The following is a 25,013-nucleotide window of genomic DNA, read 5'->3' as shown; positions in this document are numbered from 1 at the left end:
ATGGTGAAAAAGAGAAATCTTCCCTTTACGTCATGGCACCCGCCATGAAGCCTATGGCGCCCGCCATGTCTTCGGATTTGGTTGGGTTGACTTTGCTCATTGCTACTTGAGCTTTTGTCCTTTTGTCTTCATTTTTTGTAAGGGGGGTGCATATAGGTTTCTATGAATGTTGTTTTTTTTATTTAAGCTTGATAAAACAAAACAAAATAAAATAAAATAAAACAAAATAAAATAGTAAAGTAAAATAAAACAAAATAAAACAAAATGGACATAAAAACATAATAATAATAATGCATATATATATGTATATGAAGAGTCAATAATAATTCACGAGTCTAGAGATCTTAGGAAATATAAAGCAAGCACAATGTCCTAGGAAACAATAAAAATAGGCATGAATAAATAAATAACGGAAAAAAATAGGGAAATTCAAACGGTATTTCTCGGTTCATAATGGCATCAATGCTTAGGGTATGGTGGAGTCTCCTCGACTTCGTATCCTCGAAGCTCTATGATCTGGCATCGGAGGTCGGCGATCTCATCATTCAGTATATCAGTCTCGGTGTCATGCGAGGCGATTGATACTTCGACCTACAAAGAAACATCAGCAAGCTCCCGGCGAAGTTGAGCTATCTCCATGCAAAGCTTAACCAATTCAGACTGCATGCTTGGAGTCTGGAGATTCGGATTGTTGGTGCGAACTTTGATTCTGATCCGTGTGATCTTCAACGCGTCTACTATCTCTCCCTTCCCTTCTATGGCGTATGCCCAGTTGGCCTGATCAATAACACAAGTCACTTGAGGGTCGGGTAAAGTGAAGTAGCGAATGGTCTCACCCTCGATTAATAGCATGTATTGATCCGGTTGGAAAGAAGATCTCCCCATGAGGCCACAGTCCAGACAGAAATCAATATCCATCAAGGTGTAGCTGCAATAAGACGTCAGGTGAGATAGTCTTCTATTGAGTCCCAGGGCTATATGAGTCAGCGTGCTACCAACATGTATAGGGCTCGCAGCAGAGCGAGCATTAAGATATAGACTCTCGATCAAGAAAGCTCCACAATCTACCGGGCGTGACTGAGTGGTACAGTACATGAAGAAGATCTCTTTAACACTCACATGCGTATCAAGGTCACTCTTCCCCAGAAAGGTGAGGGCAATGATCATCTGGAAGCATCTGAAAGCAGGGTTGTGAATATTGTTGGAGACTTGGGTGGAAGGGGCGGGACTACCTCCACACGTAATATCACTCTAAAACTTCTTAACGTCTCGACTCAGAAAGTAGCTCATGGGGAGCTCATATGAAGCATAATAGGTAGTCTGAAAACCAAGCAAGTCGCTGAAACGCTTGTGGTTGAAGGTGTATTCTGCCCCAAACAACCTGAAATTAATGTATCCTCCATCACTGGCATGACCAACATAGGGCTCGTAGATAAGCGAGCTCAGGAACTCCAAAGTCAGTTTCCTGTAAGTCACATGCATAACATCAATATATTCATCCCACTGCAACTGATTGCACAGATGCCTGACACTAGGCTCAATGCCTAATGCCTCCATATAGCTCGAGTCAGGATATCTGGTGGGCAGCATTAGGCGCTGTGAAAGCATGGCGTAGCGCTGCTCTTGAACTGGGTCACGAAAGATTACTGGCATAGTGTCGATATTCTCCATTCCTGAAAAGTTAGATTAGAAACAGAGGACACCTGAAATCGCAAATGTTATAACTGATAGTCTCTACATAGATATACATATATATAAAACAAATAAAAATATAAATTAAAAATAGTAAAAGTAAAGGAAAAGAAATCATGGGTTGCCTCCCATGCAGTGCTTGTTTAACGTCGTTAGCTTGACGATTCGAACTTTATATGTTAGAGGTAGGAACTAGAGGGTCGATCGGAGTTTGGTCATGACATTCTGTGGGGATGTCACCTCCTTCGTATTGCTTCAGTCTTTGTCCATTTACCATGAACGGATTATAGGAACTGTTCCGGATTTCAACTGCTCCAGATTTTAGGATTTTGGAAACCTTAAAGGGGCATGTCCATCTCGAACGCAACTTACCTGGAAAAAGTCGTAATCTCGAATTGAAGAGGAGAACAGAGTCGCCTATATTAAATTCCTTTTTCACAATCCTTTTGTCGTGCCAAGCTTTGGTTCTTTCTTTGTATATAACGACATTCTCGTAAGCGTTCTGGCGGAGTTCCTCCAATTTGTGAATATCAAGGATTCGCTTCTTGCTAGACGCCAGATAATCCAAATTTAGGGTCTTGATGGCCCAATATGCCTTGTGCTTTAGTTCAAAAGGTAAGTGGCATGACTTCCCGTAGACCAACTGGTACGGTGTAGTTCCAATAGGTGTTTTATAAGCAGTTCTGTAAGCCCACAGTGCTTTTGTTAGCTTTTCAGACCAATCTTTTCTAGATATTGATACACTTTTCTCCAAGATCTGCTTAATCTCTCTGTTAGATACTTCCACTTGACCATTAGTCTGGGGGTGATATGGTGTTGCTACTTTGTGTTTTACTCCATATTTCCTTAAGAGTTTATTAAATATCCTGGATATAAAATGTGATCCACCATCACTTATGACAAGTCGTGGCACTCCAAATCTGGGAAAGATATTATTCTTGAACATCTTGATGACTACTCTCGTGTCGTTGGTGTGTGCGGCTATAACTTTTACCCACTTGGACACATAGTCAACTGCTACCAAAATGTACTTGTTTCCCAATGAAGATGGAAAAGGTCCCATGAAATCAATACCCCAAACGTCAAATAGTTCTACTTCTTGGATGTTCTTCAAAGGCATTTCGTCACGTCTTGAGATGTTCCCAACGCGCTGGCACCGGTCACATCAGACAATATAAGCATGTAGATCACGCCATAATGTCGGCCAATAAAGACCAGCTTGAAGGATCTTAGCGTATGTCTTGGATATGCTTGAATGTCCACCATAGGGTGAAGAATGACAATGCTCTATGATGTTTCTGACTTCTTCTTCCGGGACACAATGTCGAAATATGTTATCAGTTCCTCTTTTGAAAAGGAGTGGTTCGTCCCAATAGAAATGTCTTATATCTTAAAAGAGCTTCTTCTTCTATTGATAGTTGAGGTTAGGTGGTATAATATCAACGGCTAGATAGTTCACAAAATTAACGTACCATGGTACTCTGCTAATTTCTGAAATCGTCCCAAGGTTGTCTCTTTCAGGTTCAAGGGGAGCGGTATCTATCTTAGCTATCAGTCTGTCATAGGTGAAGTCATCATTTATAGGTAAATGATCTGGCTTTAAATGCTCTAATATGGAAATATGGTCATCAACTACGTTTTCTATTCCTTTTTTGTCTCTAATATCTAAGTCGAATTCTTGTAGCAAAAGGATCCACCTGAGTAATCTAGGTTTTGCATCCTTTTTGCTCAGAAGGTAATGGATAGCTGCATGGTCTGTATAGACTATAATCTTAGATCCTACAAGATAAGACCTAAATTTATCGATTGCGAAAACTACAGCTATGAGTTCCTTCTCTGTTGTTGTATAATTTAATTGCGCGACATCTAGGGTTCTACTAGCATAATATATTACGTGTAGTTTCTTATCTTTTCTTTGCCATAAAATAACTCCTATAGCAAAATCGCTAGCATCACACATTATTTCGAAGGGTTTAGTCCAATCCGGGGTTTGTAGAATGGGTGCTGAAATTAATGCTTGTTTTAACTGATTAAAGGCTTTGATGCATTTTTCATCGAAAATGAATTCAATGTCTTTCATCAGAAGGCCGGTCAGGGGTTTTGTTATTTTAGAGAAGTCTTTTATGAAGCGTCGGTAGAAACTGGCGTGTCCAAGGAAACTACGGACTTCTCTAACTGTCTTAGGCGGGTTAAGGTTTTCTATAACTTCTATTTTTGCTTTATCGACCTCAATACCTCTTTCAGATATTATATGTCCTAACACTATGCCTTCTTTAACCATAAAGTCACACTTCTCCCAGTTTAACACAAGGTTAACTTCTACGCATCTCTCTAGAATTTTCTCAAGGTTAATAAGGCAGTCTTCAAAGTCTAATTCACACACCGAGAAGTCGTCCATGAACACTTCCATAATTCCGTTGAGATAATCTACGAAGATTGACATCATACAACGTTGGAAAGTAGCTGGCGCATGACAGAGTCCAAACGGCATTCGTCTATAAGCAAACGTTCCGTAAGGACAGGTAAAGGTTGTTTTCTCTTGATCCTCGGGGTGAATGGGTATTTGGAAAAATCCAGAATATCCATCAAGATAACAAAAGTAAGAGTGTTTGGCAAGACGCTCCAGCATTTGATCTATGAATGGAAGGGGGAAATGGTCTTTCCTAGTTGCCTCGTTGAGCTTCCTATAATCTATGCACATACGCTATCCGCCTTCTATGCGTTTAGCGACATGCTCTCCCTTTTCTTTCTGCACGACTGTGATGCCTCCCTTCTTGGGTACCAGATGTACATGACTTACCCATTTACTATCAGAGATCTGATAGATTATAGTAGCTTCCAGTAGTTTAAGGACTTCCTTCTTCACCACCTCGCTCATTACAGGGTTGATTCGTCTCTGGAAGGTTTTGAATCCTCCTCTAGTGAGATTCTGTGCATACACACGGATGGGCTAATACCTTTTAAATCAGAGATGTTGTACCCTAAGGCATAGGGGTATCTCATTAAAACATTCAAGAGTCAATTCGTCTCATCTTGGTTTAAGGTGGCACTAACTATTACTGAGCGGTTCATTTCTTTATCCAAAAACTCATATCTTAGGTTCTTGGGCTGGTTTTTGAGAATTTGGTGAAAGGTCTGGAGTAAGGTCCAAACATTCGTGAGGTTCCATTTCCTCTAACTCGTCATCCTTTTCATTCGGGTTTGAAAATGGTTCGATCTTAGGTTCTCCTTGATCAAATTCTCTTATGCACTCATCTATGATATCAATCGCATAACATGCGTCTCCTAGAATTGGTGCCATCAGGAATTTTGAAAGAATGAACTCGATCTTTTCATCCCCTACTTCGAAGGTTAATTTTCCTCTTTTGACATCTATTATAGCTCCGACTGTTGATAAGAATGGTCTACCTAAAAGGATAGGGATATCTTCGTCTTCTTTGATATCCATGACCACAAAGTCTGTTGGGATATAAAGTTGACCAATCCTAACTGGGATGTCTTCTAAAATGCCTACAGGATACTTAACAGACCTATCGGCTAATTAAAGGGACATCTTAGTTGGTTGTAATTCTCCTAAGTTTAACCTTTTACATACAGCTAAGGGCATTAAACTCACACTAGCGCCTAAGTCTAGGAAAGCTTTGTCGATCACATGACTCCCTAAAATGCAAGGTATAGAAAAACTACCAGGGTCTTTCTCTTTCTTAGAAAGTTTATCCTCGGAAATAAAGTTGCATTCCAAGGGTTTTGGGTCGTCAAGCCTACGCTTGTTGGTTAAGATGTCTTTGAGAAATTTGGCGTAAGACGGAATTTGGGTGATAGCTTCGGTGAAAGGAATCTCTACATGAAGCTTTTCTATTACTTTTATAAATTTTTGGTATTGGTTGTTGACTTTGGTTTGTTTAAGTCTTTACGGATATGGGATTGGTGGTTTGTACGGGGGTGGTGGTTTGTCAGTTTTATCCTTGGCTTCACTTTCTTGGTTGGTTTGTTTCTCGGATTCCTCCGGTTCCTCTTCTTGGTTGGTAGGTATATTTTCTTTAGAAGTTTTGGACTCGCTCATTGCTGGGTTATGAGGCCCTTCGTAAGCGATCCTACTTCGTAACGAGATAGCGTTAGCTTGCCCTCGAGGGTTTGGTTGAGGTTGTCCAGGGAATTGGCCTCCAAGTGTAGTTTGTGGGGCTTGGTTTTGTGCTACCTGTGAGATCTGGGTTTCAAGCATCTTGTTGTGAGTGATTATCTGATCAACCTTGGTTCTTAATTGCGTTATAAGTTCGTTTACGTGAATGTTCTGGTTTAGGAATTCTTTATTTTGCTGAGTCTGGCCCGATATAAAGCTTTCCATGATCTTCTCAAGGTTAGACTTCTGGGGCACAACTTGCATAGGTTGGTTTCATTTTTGGGCTTGATAACCTTGCGGTCTCTGAGGTGCATGATTTTGGACATGGTTCTGGTTTTTATAGGAGAAATTCGGATGATTCTTCCATCCAGGGTTGTAAGTGTTTGAAAATGGGTTACCTTGGGCGTAATTCACTTGGTCGGTGTTCAGGTCATTCAAAAGGTTACACTCCGCCGATTCGTATCCTTTAGATCCACAGAGTTTTCACTCTGTGTGGACTACTGCTACGGTGTTAGTGTTTGTAGACATATGTTCGATCCTATGGGCTAAAGCGTCCATTTTCGCCTGCATCATGTCTAGAGAGCTTATCTCATGTATTCCACCTTGGGTCTCCTTTTTCTCTATTGATGCTCGTTCAGTTCCTCATTGGTAATGGTTTTGGGCCATATCCTCAATTAGGTCACAAGCTTCGGGATAAGGTTTGTTCATCAGCGCGCCACCAGCGGCAACCTCGATGCTCATCTTGGTGTTATAATGGATTCCATTGTAGAAGGTATGAACGATCAGCCATTGTTCTAGGCCATGGTGTGGGTAGACTCTTAATAGCTCTTTATATCTCTCTCAAGCTTCAAAAAGCGATTCTCCTTGGTTTTGAGCAAATCTGGTTATTTGGTTTCGAAGAACAACAGTCTTACTAGGGGGGAAATATCTAGCAAGGAATACTCTCCTAAGGTCTTCCCAGGTAGTTATTGAATTAGCTGGAAGTGAATCTAACCATGAACGTGCTCTATTTCTGAGGGAGAAAGGATATAATCTTAAACGGATCGTATCGGGTGAAGCGCCGTTAGATTTAAAGGTTTCGGCTAGTTGGATAAAAACTTTTAAATGTTGATTCGGGTTCTCAATAGCGAGACCCGCGTATTGGTTTTGTTGCACTAATTGCAACAAAGACGATTTTAGTTCGAAATTGTTAGCAGGAATAAGGGGGTTTACTATACTCGAACTAGGTTCCTCGTCAGAGGGTTGGGCGAATTCCTTAAGAGGTCTCCTATCGCGATTCTCGCCCATAGCTTTCTTAATTCGGATGAGTAAGAGGCGTGTACGAGTATAACGTTCGGGTTCCACTAAAGGATCTACAAAATTTCCGATACTACGGGTTCTTCGCATTTACCAGCTAATAATGCCTTAGTCTAGACAGTGTAACAACAGGGTACGAAATTTGACGATGTTGGTCCCCGGCAACGGCGCCAAAAACTTGATCGCTTGTTATTCGCAAGTGCACGAATTACGTCAAAGTAATATAAAAGAATATCGATCCCACAGAGACCAATCGTCAATCTATCGATTACTATCGTTACGGTGTTTATCTAAGGCGGTATAAAAGAGATATTGGGTTTGCAAAATAAAGGTAAATAATAAATGCAGGTAAAGACAGGTTGAATGTATCTCACGTCAGTTAAGTGATGTTTCGATTGTCTAAATAGAACTACTTTTGAGGCAATATTTTCTACTCTTAAAAAGAATTCATTTAACAGAAACTGTCGCTTTCGCGTATTCAAAACCGAGTTTACCCATAAATTAAGGCCTTTTATTCTCACTTATAAAAGTTGCGTAGAACGCTAAAGTAGTAAACTTATTTTTAAGAAATGAGACTCGTAAACTTAGTTGAAAAGTGATTTTGATTTGGAAAGTTTACCCAAGGAGTTTCCTGATTTTAAATCTATCAACGCGTCCGAAAACAGTTTCAAAAATAGTTTTCCTTAAAGTGATAAAAATTCCTAGTTACTAAGCCAGGGTGCTTTCGCACTCCTTGAATAATTAAAACTAACCATGTTTGTTTTAGAAAACTCAAGTTAAAAATCAAAACAACCTTTAAAGTATTTCTACATATTCAATATGTGAAACATTACTTTAACCGCGATCCTTACATTCTAACCTTTAAAAGATTTAGCCAGACATGGTAACACAAACAAACACAACGATATTGATCATGATGAAAAGTTTGTTTTAGAATGTGAGGCGTAAAGAGCGAGTAAAGTGTGTAAAATAAATAAAGTAAAGCGAGTGCGAAAAATAAATAAAGTAAAGCGAATGCGGAAAATAAATAAAGTAAAGTGAGTGCGGGAAATAAATAAAGTAAAGCGAGTGCGGAAAATAAATAAAGTAAAGCGAGTGCGGAAAATAAATAAAATAAAAGCGTAGACAGAAAGTAAATAAAATAAAAGTGATGCGGGAAATAAATAAATAAAGTGATAAATAAGAACCTGCTCCAAATGGAGGGCTTTAAATCTGATACAAAAATAAACCTCCGACTCCTAAAGCTAAAGACGACAGCAACTCGAAGTGACCCAACTCAATCTCACTAAGGTGCGATAACCCCCCGATGTGATGGATTACCGCTATTACAAATGATAAATATAGGCTTAGTGTTGTAAACTAAGTTGGATGATTAGAAAATGAAATGGAACAAACTATTTATAGAGGATTTCAGCAGCTTGCAAAGACCATGGTGCCCTCCAACTTCCCCTTAGTGGGAATGTGATTTCTAAAGGTGGCGCCCGCCATCCCTTCATGGTGCCCGCCATGTGTGTAAATGGGGAAGATCATGGGAACATGGCGGTTACCTCCTAGTTGAGGGCTGATGACTCATTGCTTCTCCTATAGCGGCTTCCATGTGCAACGCCATATGTGTAATTTCGCTGAAAAACCCTAATTTTAGGTCTTTTTGCTTCGTTTCTTCCAAAAGAGTCCGAAAGTGCTAAATATCTAAAAACAAGAGAAAAGAGAGCATAATACAAACAAAATGATAATAAAGTCCTAATAAACATGTGAAATCCGAGTCAAAAACACGGTGTAATTCAGTGTGATCAGCTTATCATTTAATGGTGAGGGTTTAGGGTTGCTGAATCAAAGATGGCGCATAAGGTACTTATTTTTGAGCAAGAGAGCTTTTATTTATAGGCCAATGTGAATAACTTTTGCACACTTCCATTTTTGGTAAAATTTGAAAATCTCTCTTACATGCTTGCGTGGGCGTGTGATAGGCCCATGAAGTGATGCACCAAGGTCCAAAATTGAGTGTAAGCCATGCTAAAATCATGTTGTGAAGCCATGCACTCGTGTATGAAAAGTGGAACTTGAAATCTTCCAAATGGTCCTTCAACTTTAAGCCATGCGCAAGTGACTCATACTTTGTCCAAATGAGATGATTTTGGACTTTTTGAAAAGGTTAGATCAAGAGGAACAACTTTCATGTTGAACACTTTTTCATTTGTAGCTTGGATCATGATGAATTTCGATGTGGAAGTTTGGAAAATCAAACATATCAAAAAAACATCTAAGTACCAAGCCATATGTTCACTTCTTCCACCTTGAATAACGTTTTCTATGGGTTTCAAATCAGAAACTTTCCTTCATCAAAGTTATAGACCTTTCAAATCCCTTCAATTTGGTATTAAATTTGACCTCATTTAGATTTAGCATGAAGGAGTTATGCATTTTAGAAGTTGAGGAAAATCACTTGTTCAATGGTATTGGCCCAAAATGACCTATAATGTTTTCACTTGGAACATGAATTTTCAAGTTGAATTTGCACTCCCTACAAGTGATGCGGTGTTTTCGCAAGTATACAAACGCGTCAGAGTAATATAAAAGATTGTCGAATCCACAAAGACCAAATGTCAATCTATCGTTATCTATTGTCATGGTGTTTATCAAAGGCAATCAAAAATAGGTGTTTCTGGAGTGTGCAATGAAAAGTAATGTTTGAAATAAAGATTAATTAATAAAGATAGGGTCGAATGTAATTCACGTAATTAATTAATAATCCAAGTACTTGCTAGTAGAGCTACTTACGGGCAATGTTTCCTACTTTGAAAAGAACTAATTTAACAGGAACTGTCGCTTTCGCGTATTCAGAACCGAGTTGTACTCCCTAATCAAACCCTCTTATTGTCACTTATAAAAAGGCGCGCATTGCGTTAGAGTAGTAAACCTACTTTTAAGAAATATAGTATCTTGACTAAGTTGAAAAGTATTATAACCTGGATTTCTTAACCAAAAGAGGTTCTCACGAACCAGACTCTAAACTTATAAACACGTCCGACAATAGTTTTAAAATCTCTTTTCTTCTTAATGTTAAAATCTCCTAATGAACTAAACAAAGCGCTTTCGCTGTTTTTGAAATAGTTAAAAACAATTAAGTTTAAAAAGACGTTGGACGACTTTCGATCTTACCCAACGGAATTGAAGTGCGGGAAAACTTAAGTTTAAAGTTAAAATAGCCCTTAAGTGTTTCTACGAACAGTTGTACGAATTACTAGTTCAATTACGATCCTTACATACTAACCTTATAAATTTAGCTAGACATGGTAAAGTAAAAGTGCATTAAAATAAATAAAAGTAGTGCGAGTGCGGAAAGTAAATAAAAGTAGTGCGAGTGCGGAAAGTAAATAAAAGTAGTGCAAGTGCGAGGAAATAAATAAAAGTAAAGCGAGTGCAAGGAAATAAATAAAGTAAAGCGAGTGCGGGAAATAAATAAAGTAAAGCGAGTGCGGGAAATAAATAAAGTAAAGTGAGTGCTGGAAATAAATAAAGTAAAGCGAGTGCGGAAAATAAATAAGATAAAGACAAGTAATAAAAACCTGCTCCAATCGGGGGGTTGAATAAATTGCAAAGCGGAAATGAAAATGGCGGCAGGATTAACTTCTTTCCAAAGTGCTCCAAACTCGATTACAGACTCTATCACAGACTCGATTACACAATTGTGGTAACACTCCTATGCGAAGCGATTACCACTCTATAAAACTGAATATATGCCTAAGTGAAACAAAGTTGCTTCTGAATTTGCCTCTGCTCTAAGTTTGGATGATTGTAAAAGTGAATTCGAGTTTCTATTTATAAGAAAGTAAAAAGATGGAAATGACTTGGATGCCCTTCAACTTGAAAATGGAGGGAAACTGTTTTCCTCTTGTGGCGCCCGCCACAAGGCCAAAGTGAGGCGCCTTAATGGATGTAGTGGAGAACGTGGGAGTTGAGGGAAGTTGAGCTTGGACACGTCATGGCTTGGTCTGTGGCGCCCGCCATTGGGTAGGCCATAAGCACAAAATGCTGAATTTTAGGGTTTTTGGCTCTTTTTCACTCCTTTTCTCAATCGGGGCTCCGATTAAAGTAAAAACCTGAAAACAAAGAAAAACATAGCAATAACATAACAAAATGATAATAAAACAACTAGAATGCATGTGAAATCGGAGTTGAAAATACGGTAAATTTCAGTGTGATCAAACTCTCCCACACTTAAACCTTTGCTTGTCCTCAAGCAAAACATTGAAAAGCTCATAAAAGAAAATTTGTGTAAACGAGTGCTTCAGGTAAAATTTCCAGGTTCAAGTCGGGATGCAGTGGTAGGTACTAACTGAGTGAACTAAGGGTATCATGATGACACTAATCCGCAAATACGGACATAAAATTCATTCCTATATTAACCAACCCATATTATCCCACAATACCTAGGCTTGCCTCTTCATCTCTTTTTGTGTCCTTTTCATTCAGGCGCAATCACATTAAGCCCGTTATCCGTACATGCTTCATAGTAGAGTGGCCTGTTAGTGATTATGATCAGAGCTTGGGGTTTCTGGCACATAAACATGTGTAAACCCTTTTATTGGACCCAACTGTAGTTGTGGGGGATCAGATCATAATCCGCCTTACCGAGTTCAGTGCCAGATACCTCTGAACCAACTAGCAGTGGGTACTGCTTTTATTTTTCTTTTTCTTTTTCTTTTTGTAGCAATTTTTTTACAATTCTTTGGTTTAAATGACTTTGTGAGGGTCACCTATACCGAAGTTGCCTTTTTGCTTTCTTTTATTTTTTTGTTTTTCTGGATCATTCACTTATTTTCATCGGTCCCCTACGTAGAGGATGCGTAGGCCGGAGCTGACTGCTGAGAGAAACTACTAAGGACTTATACGGAAATGATGATTAAGGCCATGGTATATGGGGTTTCGGGAATGATTCCTATATTTACGAAGCTTATGGTGCTAAAACAGATACTGATGTTTCACAAAGTTCTCCCAAGTCACCGCATCCTTACTCAAAACATGTCTTTAAAACCTGAAAAACTTTCGGAATAACACTATTTTCTTTTGCAAAATTTTTTTGGTGGGGGCTAAAGGTATAGGGAGGTAGGATTGTACTAAAGTTCTACTATATTTGGTGACTCGTCACACTCATGCATTATACTAAAAAGCAAAATAGACAACTAAAAGGAAATAACAAATAAATAAACTATCTAAAAACAGCAAAGAAAAAACGATAAGGGAAAAAACGAGAAAGGCAAATATAGAAAAGACGATAGAGTCTCCTCCCACACTTAAATCGAACATTGTCCCCAATGTTTCGAAATAAGATAAGGAAGAGTTACCTGGCAACCTATTGCTGACCACTAGTGCCCTCGCCATCCTGAGGTGGACGACGAGATCGGGTACGACGACGGTCTCTCTGATCCATCCTCGCCTGCAGGGTATTCTGAGCGGTCCTCACCTCACGAAGGTGACCTAGAATGTTACCCTGAGTGTTTTCTATGAGAGCAATGTGTTGCTGGTGGTATTGTTGTTGACGGGCTTGTGTATTGGTAACCGTAAGCAGAGACTGTAGAACAGTGTCATAGGACCTGTCTGACCTCCGCTGCGATTCTTGCATGAAGTTCATATTATTCGTCATTTGTTGCTGGAGGGTAGAGAGGAGGTCGTCACGCCTTTGCTCTCTAGCCATGTGGTCACGCCACATCTCCTATGTAATATAGAAGCCAGGAGTGGTACCTGCAGAAGAAGAAGATGGTGCGGTGTGTGGTGGTGAAGGATGATGGGGGGACACATGGGGTACGGGGGATCTCTCTCTCCGATCATATTCATCATCAGTGTCGTGTCCCACCTCATAAGGAATGTTAGGAGGAAGAGGACCCAAAACAGGTGGGGAATCTAAAGCGTAGGTCCAATTCCTTTCATCTCGTACATCTATATGTCTAGTGCACGGTAAAACAACAAACGGGATGGCTACACCATGAACCATAAGCATATAGCCTCCTTCTCTCCTTGAGCGGCACAATTTCATGTCTCTCAGAAATTTTAGGTTAATTGTGCGAGGAGGTAAGGGGTTTAGGGTAGCCATCTCGTCGTTCAGGTTAAGCGCCCGAGCAATAGATGTAATCAATCCACCAAAAGAAATCGGTCCCGCTTTATTCAAAGTTAAAGTCATATGAGCAAGCATGAACGAGACCGAATTAATACGTCTATTTGTGAGGCTTCCTTGTAAAAATAGAAGCTCTCTAGCATTAACCTTATTTGGATTCTCCCGGCCAAAAATAGTGCATGCCAACAGATATCTAAAAACTCTGATGGCCGAGTTATGGATAGTTGAGGCAAGAACTCCTTCAAAAGAGTTTATGGAAGTGTTTGATAAACGCTCCCAGAAGGAAAATACCTCAACAGACCATTCGGAATCCAAAGGGGCCTCACAAATAGCACCTTCCCCATGAGGGATCCCTAACAAGTTGGCTAGTTCGTCGGTACTGAATTGGTATTCAATAGCAAACATTCTAAATTTGACAGTACCAACTGTGCTAGCAGTGTTAGGGTTGACAATATAAATTAAGGAACTGAAAAATTCAATTGTCAACCGCTCATAGGTAGGTTCTTTATTGGAAAAGAAATTATGCAATCCTAAGTTATCTAATAAATGAAATATGCTATGATAGATACCTAAAGTGTAGAGACAGTTTTCGTCAACATACCTTGTCGGGAGGATTTCCCGATTTTGCAACCGTTCAATAATTTTTCTTTGTCGATCCCCCGGTTTCCCTCCTCGAAGAATGAATCCGTTAAACTCCATTTGAATGCTCTTGAAAGAAGATGAAGTGGTTTGTGAAAAGGTTGGATTTTTATAAAATCTGACGGATGAAATCGAAAATGGAAAGTGGAATAATGATTTGTGTGGTGTGGTGGTTAGAAAAGTATGAGCTTTTTGTGGGTTCAAGGATGTTTTTCCAAGGTGAAAAAATGGGTTTGAGAGGTTGTAAGTTGCAAAAATGGTGAAGAAAGGGGTTTTGCCCCGACCATTTACAGACGCTGTGGCGGGCGCCACAGGTCCTATGGCGGGCGCCACAAGGCAAAATCTGGCTGGGCCAGATTTTGGTCCTTTGGTTTGGGCTTCTCTTATCTTTTGGCTTTGAGGGGTCTGGATAGCATTTGTCTTGTGATTCTCCTAGTATCTTTGACTTGCATAATTTTTATAAAAGTAAAAACAAAAATAAAAAAGTGAAACTGAAACAAAAACAAAAACAGAAATTAAATATAAGATAAATAAATAACTGAAAAATTAAAATGCAACTAAAATAAATATGAACATATATAGATAAAAATAGAAATACTAATGTATAAATGTAGTTTATATAATATTCCAAATGCGATAATATAAGATGAGTTATGTAAATACGATAAATGTAAAAAATGAGATAAAATAAGATTAAATGGTGAGATCATGTAGTGGGGATGTCATCTTCCTGAGAGGAACCACGGAGCATGGCTACTTCTTGCTTGAGTTCTGCGATCTCCTGATATAGACAGTCGGCTTTAGTAGCATGGGTGAGATCAGACACTCCCATCTGTAAAGTGAGGTCAGCCACCTCCTGTCTAAGCGCTGCGATCTCTCTACGACACTCAGCAATCTGAGTGCGGATGTCGGGTGTCTGCAATGAAAGATTATTAGAGAAAACAGTGATTCTGGGAGATGGTGGTGTAGGTGTGTATTCAGCAATGGGTGGCGATCTCGGCTCCTCAAAGGTCTCTCCCTGGCCCTCTAGAGCATAACTCCAATTCGTTGGATCATGCACACTGGTCATCATAGGGTCTGGCAGTGTGAAGTAATGGATGGCCTCGCTGTCGACTAACAATCGGAACTGACATGGGTGGAAAGAGGCTCTCCTCATCAATCCTCTGGTCAAACAGAAGTCGATGTCCATGGTCGTGTACCCACAGTAGGTCCGAAGATGCAACAACTTGCAAGACAGACCCAAAGCGACAGCAATCTGCGTGATGATTCCGCCAACATGGATGACTCCTTCGGTAGATCTAGAGATACCATTGAGACTATATAACAAGAAATTCCCACATGCTACTAGGCGAGACTGGGATGCACAAAATAGTAGGAAGATCTCCTCTTCACTCAGTAGTGTCTCTGCATCCGGCCTTCCCAAGAAGGAATGTGCTAATATCATCTGAAAGTATCTGAAGGCGGGGTTATGTATGACATGAGACAGCTGCATAGATGGATCATGGCTTCCGCCACCTGATATGTCACTCCAAAACTTCTCAACCTCCTTACCCAGGAAATATCCCATAGGTGTCTCCGGGATAGCATCAGGAGTAGTTTGGAAACCCAATAAGTCGCCGAACTCTTTCTGGCTGAAGGAGTACTCAAACCCAAAAGCCTGAAAGCATCATACCCATCTGGTCCAGAGTATGGGTCATAGTCGAATGAACTCAGGAACTCCAAAGTCAGGTTCCTATATGTGTTACTCAAATCATCAGCAAACTCGTCCCAGTGAAGCTGGTGGCTAAGGAATTGGATACTAGGCTCGATACCCAGTGCCTCCATACAGTGCTGGTCAGGATAACGTGTGGGTGCCATAGGGCGCTGATACAAAGCGATGTAACGCTCCCTCTGAGCATTATCTCTATAGGCCACATGCATGTCATCAAAATCCTGCATCCTGGTAAAAGTTAAGAAAGTGATCCTGAAAATACAAACCATTCAAATCTTAGTTTTAATGCAAAATAAAATAAAATGAAAATAAAATTAAATAAATGCGAAAAAGTAAAATGAAAGAAAAACCATGGGTTGCCTCCCACGCAGCGCTTGTTTAACGTCATTAGCTTGACGATTAGAATTTATACACCTGTAGTAGTAGGGATTGGTGGATCAATCAGGGTGTGGCTCGAGTAGTATGCTGGAATGTCTCCTCCTTCGTAGAGCTTCAGTCTTTGTCCATTTACAATGAATGGACTACAGGTATCGTTTTTGATTTCTACGGCTCCGGATCTCAGAATCTTGGATACTTCGAAAGGACCAGTCCATCTTGAACGTAGCTTTCCAGGGAAGAGTCGTAACCTAGTGTTGAAAAGGAGAACAAAATCGCCTATATTGAAGTTTTTCTTTAGTATTCTTTTGTCGTGATAGGCTTTTGTCCTCTCTTTATATATTTTTGCATTCTCGTAGGCAGATTGCCTAAGCTCTTCTAATTTATGAATGTCTAGGGCACGCTTTTCTCCAACGGCTAGGTAGTCTAAATTCAAAGTTTTAATAGCCCAATAGGCCTTATGCTCTAATTCGAATGGTAAGTGACATGATTTTCCATAAACTAGTTGATAAGGAGTAGTTCCTATAGGGGTTTTGAAAGCGGTTATATAGGCCCATAATGCTTCTTGAAGCTTCTGAGACCAGTCTCTCCTAGAAATAGAAACAGTTTTCTCTTGGATTTGTTTTATCTCCCTATTAGATACTTCTACTTGGCCACTAGTTTGTGGATGGTACGGTGTTGCTACTCTATGCCTAACTCCATATTTTCTTAAAAGTTTGTCAAATATTCTCGATATAAAGTGTGATCCTCCATCGCTTATGACTAAACGTGGTGTTCCAAATCTAGGGAATATATAGTTTTTAAATAGTTTGATTACTACCCTAGTGTCGTTGGTGGGTGCGGCTATAGCTTCAATCCACTTAGACACATAATTTACAGCTACTAAGATGTACCTATTTCCTAAGGATGGTGGAAAAGGTCCCATGAAATCTATACCCCATACGTCAAAGAGTTCTACTTCCTGAATGTTTCTTAAGGGCATTTCATCACGTCTTGAAATGTTTCCAGTGCGTTGGCATCTGTCACATTTGACAATGCAAGCATAGACATCACGCCACATGGTAGGCCAGAATAGGCCAGCTTGAAGAATCTTGGCGTATGTCTTAGAGGTGCTCGCATGTCCACCATAGGGTGCAGAATGACAATGCTTGATAATACTATTTACCTCTTCTTCTGGAACGCAACGGCAAAAAATGCCATCTTTACCCCTTTTGAAAAGGAGCGGTTCGTCCCAATAGAAGTTTCTCACATCGTGGAAGAATTTCTTTTTGCGGTGGTAGTCAAGATCAGGGGGTACTATATCAGCAGCTAGGTAATTAACGAAATCTGCATACCAGGGTACGTTACTTATTGCTAAGGAATTTTGGGAGTGCTCAAAAGGATCTAGGTTATTATCTTCAATGGTTTCTACTCTAGCGATCAGTCTATCATAGGCGAAATCATCATTTATGGGTACTAGTTCAGGTTTTAGATGTTCTAGCCTAGAAAGGTGATCAGATACTACATTTTCAGTGCCTTTTTTTATCTCTTATGTCTAAATCAAATTCTTGTAGTAATAGAATCCATCGGAGTAACCTGAGCTTGGCATCTTTTTTACTTAATAGGTAACGAATGGCAACATGATCGGTGTAAACAATAATTTTTGCTCCTACTAGATAAGATCTAAATTTGTCTATAGCGAAAACTACAACAAGTATTCTTTTTCAGTTGTTGCGTAGTTAAGTTGGGCAGCATCTAGGGTTCTACTGGCATAATAAATGGCGTGTAATTTTTTATCTTTCCTTTGTCCTAGAACGGCTCCAACTGCATAATCACTAGCATCGCACATTATCTCAAAAGGTTCCGACCAATCAGGTGGTCTCATAATGGGTGCATATACTAATGCTTGTTTTAAAAGATTAAATGCGTTATTACATTTTTCATCGAAAATGAATTCAACATCTTTCATTAAAAGTCCAGTTAAAGGTTTAGTTATTTTGGAGAAGTCCTTAATAAAACGCCGGTAGAATCCTGCGTGTCCAAGAAAGCTTTGGACTTCTCTGATGGTTTTTGGTGGTTTTAGGTTTTCTATAACTTCTATTTTAGCTTTATCTACCTCTATACCTTTTTCGGAAACTATATGTCCTAAAACTATTCCTTCGGTTACCATGAAATGACATTTTTCCCAGTTTAGCACGAGGTTCACCTCCATGCATCTCTCCAGGATTTTCTCAAGGTTAGCAAGACAATTGTGGAAATCAAATCCGCAAACCGAGAAATCATCCATAAACACTTCCATGATACCATCTAGGTAATCTGCAAAGATTGACATCATGCAACGTTGGAAAGTAGCTGGGGCATTACAGCGGCCAAACGACATCCGTCTGTAGGCAAAAGTTCCATAAGGGCATGTAAAGGTAGTTTTTTCTTGATCTTCGGGGTGGATAGGTATTTGGAAGAATCCAGAGTATCCATCTAGATAGCAGAAGTAAGAGTGTCTGGCTAGACGCTCTAACATTTGGTCTATAAATGGTAAAGGGAAATGATCCTTCCTAGTTGCTTTATTTAATTTTCTATAATCTATACACATCCGCCATCCTCCTTCTAAACGTTTTGCTACATATTCGCCTTTATCGTTTTGCACGACTGTGATGCCTCCCTTTTTAGGTACTACACGCACAGGGCTCACCCACTAACTATCCGAGATCTGGTAGATTATACCTGCCTCAAGTAACTTAAGAACTTCCTTTTTAACAACATCACTCATTATAGGGTTTATTCTTCTCTGATGTTCCCTAGAGGGTTTTGAATTTTCTTCGGGCGAAATCCGATGCATGCATACGGATGGGCTTATACCTTTCAGGTCAGAGATATCATATCCTAAGGCTGAGGGATATCTTCGTAAAACGTCTAAAAGTTGGTTCGTTTCTTCTTGGCTCAAGGTAGCACTAACTATAATTGGACGGTTCATCTTTTCATCGAGGAACTCATATCTCAGGTTCTTAGGCAGTTCCTTAAGTTCTAAGGTTGGTTTCTTAGGGCATGGCATAGGATCTGGGGTAAGGGATAAACATTCGTAAAGGTTATCATCGATGTAGGGTTTCTTAAAGTCATCATCTTCCCTTATGAGAGTTGATGGTAACTTAATTGTTTTTATAATTTCTTTTTGTTCTAATTCTCTAACACATTCATCAATGATATCTAAGGCATAACACGAATCTCCCATCACAGGTGCCATAAGAAATTTTGAAAGTATAAATTCTATTTTCTCGTCACCTACCTCAAATGTCAACTTTCCTTTTTTGACATCTATTATGGCTCCTGCAGTCGATAAGAATGGTCTACCTAGGAGGATTGGTATATCATTGTCCTCTTTGATGTCCATGACAACAAAATCAGTAGGGATAAATAACTGACCCATCCTAACAGGAACATCTTCTAAAATGCCTATCGGATATTTAACAGATCTATCGGCTAACTGAAGTGACATCTTCGTGGGCTGTAATTCTCCTAAGTTTAACCTCTCACAAACTGCTAAAGGCATTAAGCTCAGACTAGCTCCTAAGTCTAGAAAAGCTTTTCGATGACATGATTACCCAAAAGGCAAGGAATGGAGAAATTTCCGGGATCTTTATCTTTCTTTGCTAATTTGTCCTCAGAAATAGCATTACATTCCAAAGGCTTTGGATCGTCAAGTCTACGTTTGTTGGTAAGGATGTCTTTGAGAAACTTTGCATAAGAAGGTATTTGGGTGATGGATTTTGTGAAAGGGATTTCTACATGAAGTTTTTCTATAACTTTAATAAATTTTTGATATTGTTTATTGATCTGGTTTTGTTTGAGTCTTTGCGGATATGGTATAGGTGGTTTATATGGCGGGGGTGGTACGTAAGTTTTATCTTTAGGTTCTTCTCCTTTTTCTTGACCTTCCTGGTTTTCAGATTCCTCTGGTTCCTTTACTTCGTCCGTGAGTTTGGTACATTCCTTAGAAGTTTCGGGTTCACTCAATCTAGGGTTTGGTGGCTCATCATAAGCGTTCCCACTTTGTAGGGTAATGGCATTGGCTTGTCCTCTTGGATTTTATTGAGGTTGTCCAGGGAACTGTCCTCCAGGTGTAGTCTAAGGGGCTTGGTTTAAAGCTACCTGAGAGATCTGGGTTTCAAGCATCTTGGTATGAGTAACTATTTGGTCAACCTTGGTTCCTAACTGAGTAATCAATTCGTTAACATGAATGTTTTGGTTCATGAACTCCTTGTTTTGTTGAGTTTGAGCGGTGATAAAATTTTCCATAATTTTCTCAAGGCTCGGCTTTGGTGGTACAGGTTGCATAGGTTGATTTGATCTTAGGGCTTGATAACTAGGTCTCAGGGGTGCATTATTTTGAATAGGGTTATTGTTTTTATAGGAGAAGTTCGGGTGATTCCTCTATCTAGGGTTATAGGTATTCGAGTATGGGTTCCCTTGGGTGTAGTTCACTTGCTCAGAGTGGGTTTCATTTAATAGACTGCATTCTGCAGATTGGTGTCCTTTGGTTCTGCATATCTCACAATCCGATGAAACTGCGGCTACAATATTCGGGTTTATGCACATATGCTCGACTTTGAGGGCTAATGCGTCCATTTTAGCTTGCATCATGTCTATAGAGCTTAGTTCATGCACTCCTCCTTGGGCTTCCTTCTTCTCAACTGTCGCTCGTTCGACTCCCCATGATTGATGGTTTTGAGCCATATCTTCGATGAGGGCACTAGCTTCAGGGTAAGGTTTGTTCATCAGAGCACTGCCTGCGGCAGCGTCGATGGTCATCTTTGTGTTGTAATGAAGTCCATTATAGAAGGTTTGAATGATTAACCAATTTTCTAAACCATGACATGGGCATGCTCGTAACAACTCTTTATATCTCTCCCAAGCTTCGAACAAGGATTCTCCTTGGTTTTGGGTAAATCTAGTTATATGGTTTCGAAGAACGGCGGTCTTACTCGGGGGAAAATATCTAGCAAGAAAAACTCTTCTAAGGTTATCCCAAGTCGTAATGGAATTGGGTGGAAGGGAATCTAACCATGATAGGGCTTTATCTCTGAGGGAAAAAGGAAATAATCTTAAACGTATTGCCTCAGGAGAAGCTCCATTGGTTTTAAAAGTGTCTGCTAATTGAAGAAATATTTTTAAATGTTGGTTTGGGTTCTCAGTAGCGAGACCCGCGAATTGTCTCTGTTGCACTAGTTGCAACAGGGATGGTTTAAGTTCAAAATTATTAGCTGGGATGGTTGGGTTTACTATACTAGAACTAGGTTCTTCATTAGATGGTTGAGCGAAGTCCTTAAGAGGTCTTTGGTTTTGATCTTCGGCCATAGCTCTCTTAATTCTATGAAAGAATAAACGTGCGCGAGCGTAACGTTCAGGTTCCGCCAGAGGGTATACTAAGCTTAAACTTCCGGTGCTGCGGGTTCTTCGCATTGACCGGCGAGAAATAGCCTAAGTCTAAACGACATAACAACAGGAAAATGAAATTTGACAAAATTGGTCCCCAGCAACGGCGCCAAAAACTTGATGCGGTGTTTTCGCAAGTATACGAACGCGTCAGAGTAATATAAAAGATTATCGAATCGACAGAGACTAAATGTCAATCTATCGTTATCTATTGTTATGGTGTTTATCAAAGGCAATCAAAAATAGGTGTTTTTGGAGTGTGCAATGAAAAGTAAAGTTTGAAATAAAGATTAATTAATAAAGACATGGTCGAATGTAATTCACGTAATTAATTGATAATCCAAGTACTTGCTAGTACAGCTACTTATGGGCAATGTTTCCTACTTTGAAAAGAACTAATTTAACAGGAACTGTCGCTTTTGCGTATTTAGAACCGAGTTGTACTCCCTAATAAAACCCTCTTATTGTCACTTATAAAAAGGTGCGCATTGCGTTAGAGTAGTAAACCTATTTTTAAGAAATATAGTATCTTGACTAAGTTGAAAAGTATTATAACCTGGATTTCTTAACCAAAAGAGGTTCTCACGAACCAGACTCTAAACTTATAAACGCGTCCGAAAATAGTTTTAAAATCTCTTTTCTTCTTAATGTTAAAATCTCCTAATGAACTAAACAAAGCGCTTTCGCTGTTTTTGAAATAGTTAAAAACAATTAAGTTTAAAAAGACGTTGGACAACTTTCGATCTTACCCAACGGAATTGAAGTGCGGGAAAACTTAAGTTTAAAGTTAAAATAGCCCTTAAGTGTTTCTACGAACAGTTGTACGGATTACTAGTTCAATTACGATCCTTACATTCTAACCTTATAAATTTAGCTAGACATGATAAAGTAAAAGTGCAATAAAATAAATAAAAGTAGTGCGAGTGCGGAAAGTAAATAAAAGTAGTGCGAGTGCGGAAAGTAAATAAAAGTAGTGCGAGTGCGAGGAAATAAATAAAAGTAAAGCGAGTGTAAGGAAATAAATAAAGTAAAGCGAGTGCGGGAAATAAATAAAGTAAAGCGAGTGCGAGAAATAAATAAAGTAAAGCAAGTGCGAGAAATAAATAAAGTAAAGCGAGTGCGGAAAATAAATAAGATAAAGACAAGTAATAAAAACCTGCTCCAATCGGAGGGTTGAATAAATTGCAAGGCGGAAATGAAAATGGCGGCAGGATTAACTTCCTTCCAAAATGCTCCAAACTCGATTACAGACTCTATCACAGACTCAATTACACAATTGTGGTAACACTCCAATGCGAAGCGATTACCACTCTATAAAACTGAATATATGCCTAAGTGAAACAAAGTTGCTTCTGAGTTTGCCTCTTCTCTAAGTTTGGATGATTGTAAAAGTGAATTCGAGTTTCTATTTATAAGCAAGTAAAAAGATGGAAATGACTTGGATGCCCTTCAACTTGAAAATGGAGGGAAATTGTTTTCCTCTTGTGGCGCCCGCCACAAGGCCATGGCGTCCGCCACAAGGCCAAAGTGAGGCGCCTTAGTGGATGTAGTGGAGAACGTGGGAGTTGAGGGAAGTTGAGCTTGGACACGTCATGGCTTGGTCTGTGGCGCCCGCCATTAGGTAGGCCATAAGCACAAAATGCTGAATTTTAGGGTTTTTGGCTCTTTTTAACTCCTTTTCTTGATCGGGGCTCCGATTAAAGTAAAAACCTGAAAACAAAGAAAAACATAGCAATAACACAACAAAATGATAATAAAACAACTAGAATGCATGTGAAATCGGAGTCGAAAATACGATAAATTTCAGTGTGATCAACAAGCATAAAAGTTGAAGTAGACATCTTGAGTTTGACCATGAAATTTGAATGGCTTTCATATCATAAAAATGAGCAAGTTATGATCTTGGGAAGTTGACCTCCTAATTAGGATTTAGACAAAATGACCTATAATCTTTCACCATAAAAAATGACGTTCCAAGCAAAACTAGCTCTTGACCTCAATATGAAAGTTGTTTGGAATGTCATCTAGACTAACATTTCTCTTGGAATAATTTTTATATGACAAAAATTGTAGGAGATAGGGTCTAAGGAACCCCCGTTTTGACCAGTTGACTTTCTCTGGTCAACCACCATGAACCAACTTGCTAGCTTGACATTATCTTGATCTTTGGGACTCATGGAGGATCATATATGCATAAGATAATGAAACATTAAGTATCCCTTGAAATATTTGATTAATTGGTGAAGAAACTTGTTGAAGAAGTCACACAAGATACCCAAATGAATTAGGGTTTCCTAGGAAAACCAACTCCAAACTCTTGATGATTTCTTGATCAAAATAACATGTGAAGATCATGAGGATCCATATATGATACTTAGACACAATGTAGACCATCTCTTGCTTGAGCTCCTTGCATTAAGGGTCTTGAACCCTAGATATGATCTTGATAGATCAAAGGTGATCATACACACTACCTACAAAAGTAATTAAACTATACAATGACATATTTTTGGTATTTTGGTTAGTAAATAAAGAAAAATGAAGTATGATACAATCAAATGTGCTTGGTGATCTCTACCAATGCAAACCCAATGAATGAGGGGTAAGGAGGATGCCAAGATGTGATCCCAATGTTAATGCATATGATGAGAATAACATGAGGGATCTTAGGGTCAAAATTGGGGTCTTACAACAGGTCTTTTCATCATGCTTTGTCCTCACTCACACGCTTTCCGGGAAACTTCCCAGAAGGTCACCATATAAATACTACTCCAAGTCAAACACACTTAACTATGGAGTTCTTATTTAACTATGTAACACCCTAAACCACAAAACTTATAAATAAGCATTAAAAGATAATGCAAGGTGTCGTCACAACAATCCTTAAAAAACTCATCAAAATCACTTGAACTACGCATCGAAAAAGCATGTTCAACACAGTTCATAAATAAGTTATAAACTTCTAAATAACAAAGGCAACAACAAAGTAGAAAATCTAATAAATCATGTCCCCGACATTACACGATCATAGAAACAAACCACTAGTATTATTAATGATTAAAAGTAAAATAAAAGAGTAGCTCCAAGAAGCCACCTTCTAGCACACAACAACATGGATCACTCCTGAGTATCTGCAAGATGTTCATGATGGACAACATGATCCAATGGGGGTGAGAAACAATAAACCAATATAAATAGTGTAAGGAATGCTAAGGTAGAGAACATACAACAAGAACACATTCATTACATAACCAACGACAACATGTTCCCATACCCGTTAATAACAACATGTGCACATTCGTAACCAATCAACAACATCATGACCAATTAACTGCATATGAATTCATGTATGAAAATATACTTGACAACTAACTCATTATTCATGTGGTACCATTCATGAACACTCAGATTCATCTCGCTCCTGATCCCTCATTATAGGATCAGAGCACACCAAATCATTACCATCACCATAGGTAACTGATCGGTAAATTAGCAAGTGTACTAATCTGCCAATGTAGTAATAAAAAGGGGAAATCCCAAGGACTGCTTAGTGATACATAGTTCTGGGTTAATTTCAAAAAACCAAAAGCTTGGGTGTTTGGGATTGGTTTGATGAAATTAGAAAAAAAATAATGAATAAAGTAAATAAAGTACTTGAACGG

General features: G+C 39.2%; 2 non-coding genes across 2 annotated transcripts; both read left to right on the top strand.

Annotated features, from left to right (window-relative positions):
* Window positions 1–6,608: 6,608 nt before the first annotated feature.
* LOC127133900 (small nucleolar RNA R71) lies at window positions 6,609–6,715 on the top strand. The gene has a single exon (XR_007807702.1). It is a non-coding gene; the product is annotated as a small nucleolar RNA R71 (small nucleolar RNA).
* Window positions 6,716–20,782: 14,067 nt separating this feature from the next.
* Window positions 20,783–20,889, top strand: LOC127134219 (small nucleolar RNA R71). The gene has a single exon (XR_007807973.1). It is a non-coding gene; the product is annotated as a small nucleolar RNA R71 (small nucleolar RNA).
* The last annotated feature ends 4,124 nt before the right edge of the window (window positions 20,890–25,013 follow it).

Source organism: Lathyrus oleraceus, chromosome 3, assembly GCF_024323335.1.
Source record: "Lathyrus oleraceus cultivar Zhongwan6 chromosome 3, CAAS_Psat_ZW6_1.0, whole genome shotgun sequence".
NCBI classification, from domain to species: Eukaryota; Viridiplantae; Streptophyta; class Magnoliopsida; order Fabales; family Fabaceae; genus Lathyrus; species Lathyrus oleraceus.
Note: the sequence above shows the minus strand (reverse complement) of the source record. Positions and strands in the feature narration are given on the sequence as shown.